The following is a 3,189-nucleotide window of genomic DNA, read 5'->3' on the forward strand; positions in this document are numbered from 1 at the left end:
AAATCCCAACAATGTTTTTGCAGAAATAGAAAAAATCATCCTATGTTCGTATAGAATCTTAGAGGACCCTGAAAAGCCAAAACAATCTTGTAAAAGAATAACAAAGTTGGAGAAGGTCTCACACATCCTGAATTCAACACATACTACAAAGCTACGATAATCAAAACAGTGTGGCACTGGCATAAAAACAGACATATAGACCAACGGAATAGAACAGAGAGCCCAGAAATAAACCCTAGCATGTGCGCAAATGACTCTTGACAAAGAGGCCAAGACCATTCAACAGTCTTCAGCAAATGTTGCTAGGAAAACAGCCACATGAAAAAGAATGAAGTTCTTTACCTTACACAATATACCAAAATTAACTCAAATAGATGAAAGGCCTAAATGAAAGAACTAAAACTATAGAATTCTTAGAAGAAAACGTAGGGAGAAATATTCATGACACTGGATTTGGCAATGAGTTCTTGTCTATGACATCAAAAACACAGGCAACAAAAGAAAAAATAGATAAGTTGGACTTCATCAAAAATTTAAATTTTTGTGCATCAAAGAACATTATCAACAGAGTGAAAAGAAAACCTATGGAATAGGGGAAAATATTTGGAAATCATATATCTGATAAAGGATTGATATTCAGAATATATGAAGAATTCCTACAACTCAACAACAAAAACACAAACACCCCAATTAAAAAATTGGCAAAGGACTTGAATAGACATTTCTCCAGAGAAGATATACAAATGGCCAATAAACATTTGAAAAGATGCTCAATATCACTAATCATTAGAGAAATGCAAATCAAAACCACAATGAGATACCACTTCACACCCATTAGGATGGCCTGTATAAAATAAATCTTTAAAAAGCAGAAAAAAAGGACTTCCCTGGTGGCTCAGAGGGTAAGAATCCGCCTGCCAATGCAGGGAACACGGGTTCGAGCCCCGGTCCGGGAAGATCCCACATGCCGCGGAGCGGCTGGGCCCGTGAGCCATGGCCGCTGAGCCTGCGCGTCCGGAGCCTGTGCTCCGCAACGGGAGAGGCCACAGCAGTGAGAGGCCCGCGTACCGCAAAAAAAAAAAAAAAAAAAAAAAAAAAGCAGAAAAAAAAAGTGTTGGCGAGAACATGGAGAAATTGGAGCCTCTGTGCATTGCTGGTGGGAATGTAAAATGATACAACTGCTAGTAAAAAACGGTATGGCATTCCTCAAAAAATTAAATACAATTACCATGTGATCTAGTAATTCCACTTCTAGATATATACTCAAAAGAAGTGAGCTCTCTAGGCAAGATGGCGGTGGGGCGAGGCTGGTGTGACGTTAGTGCAGCCACGTCTTTCTCGGCAAGATCTCTCCACTTTGGATGTTACCAAGTTGACACCACTTTCACATGAAGTTATAAGCAGACAGGCCACAATTAATATAGGTACAATTGGTCATGTAGCTCACGGGAAATCTACAGTTGTAAAAGCTGTTTCTGGAGTTCACTCTGTCAGGTTCAAAAATGAACTAGAAAATAATATTACAATCAAACTTGGCTATGCTAATGCTAAGATTTATAAACTTGACGACCCAAGTTGTCCTCGGCCAGAATGTTATAGATCCTGTGGAAGTAGTACACCCGATGAGTTTCCTACAGACATTCCAGGGGCCAAAGGGAACTTCAAATTAGTCAGACATGTTTCCTTTGTTGACTGTCCTGGCCACGATAGATTGATGGCTACTACGCTGAATGGTGCCACAGTGATGGATGCAGCTCTTCTATTGATAGCTGGAAACGAGTCTTGTCCTCAGCCACAGCTTCTGAACACCTGACTGCTATAGAAATCATGAAACTGAAGCATATTTTGATTCTACAAAATAAAACTGATTTGGTAAAAGAAAACCAGGCTAAAAAACAGTATGAACAGATCCTTGCATTTGTACAAGGTACAGTAGCAGAAGGACCTCCTATTATTGTAATTTCTGCTCAGCTAAAATACAATATTGAAGTTGTCTGTGAGTACATAGTAAAGAACATTCCAGTACCCCCAAGAGACTTTACTTCAGAACTTCAACTTGTTATTAGATCCTTTGATGTCAACAAACCTGGCTGTGAAGTTGATGACCTTAAGGAGGATGTAGATGGTGGTAGTATTCTAAAAGGAGTATTAAAGGTGGGCCAGGAGATAGAAGTCAGACCTGGTATTGTTCCAAAAATAGTGAAGGAAAACTCATGTGAAAACCCACTTTTTCCAAAATTGTATTGCTTTTCGCAGAGCATAATGATCTTCAGTATGCTACTCCAGGAGGGCTTATTGGAGCTGGAACAAAAATTAACCCCACTTTGTGCCAGGCTGACAGAATGGTGGGGCAGGTACTTGGTGCAGTTGGAGCTTTACCTGAGATCTTCACAGACTGGAAATTTCCTATTTCCTGCTTAGACGGCTTCTACGTGTACGCACTGAAGGAGACAAGAAAGCAGCAAAAGCTATCTAAGAATGAAGTGCTTATGGTGGACATAGGATCCCTGTCGACAAGAGGAAGAGTTAGTGCAGTCAAGGCTGATTTGGGCAAAATCACAGAAGTAGGAGAAAAAATTGCCCTTAGCCGAAGAGTTGAGAAACAGTGGCGTTTAGTTGGTTGGCGTCAAATGAGAAGAGGAGTTGACAATCAAACCAACAGTAGATGATGACTGAAGAATTAAATAACAGATTTGGATGAAGTCATAATTTCTCTTAACAACCTAGGGGTATATTTTCAAAGCAACAGTGAGGACAGCTCATTACCTTAGGAGTAGCTGTAAGATTATTATCATTTTTTGATGATGAAAATTTAACCTCTAGTACTAAAATAAGGTCTACAATAAAAGTAAAAATTGGCATGATGTTGGATTGAATCTACATTTTACCAGAAATTAATCATTCCCAAATAATGTCTAATTTATACATCAGTGAAGGTTTGAAAAGAAATAGCTACAACCAGCCATTGCTGTAGCACACATACGACTGAACCTATTTGAAATAAAATTTTTCTTCTTATTAAAAAAAAAAAATAAGGAAGTGAAAGCAGGGACCCAAAGAGATATTTCTATCCCCATGTTCACAGCAGCATTATTCACTATAGCTAAAAGGTGGAAATGACCCAACTCTTCATCAATAGATGAATGGATAAACAAAATGTGGTATGGCCATCTAGTAAAATCCTATTCA

General features: G+C 38.8%; 1 pseudogene across 1 annotated transcript; it reads left to right on the forward strand.

Annotated features, from left to right (window-relative positions):
• Window positions 1–1,827: 1,827 nt before the first annotated feature.
• On the forward strand, window positions 1,828–2,676 carry LOC309977585 (eukaryotic translation initiation factor 2 subunit 3-like; annotated as a pseudogene). Its single transcript has one exon. The product of its transcript is annotated as a eukaryotic translation initiation factor 2 subunit 3-like (transcript).
• The last annotated feature ends 513 nt before the right edge of the window (window positions 2,677–3,189 follow it).

The sequence above is a fragment of the Leucopleurus acutus genome, assembly GCF_964270905.1.
Source record: "Leucopleurus acutus genome assembly, chromosome: 21".
Lineage (NCBI taxonomy): Eukaryota > Metazoa > Chordata > Mammalia > Artiodactyla > Delphinidae > Leucopleurus > Leucopleurus acutus.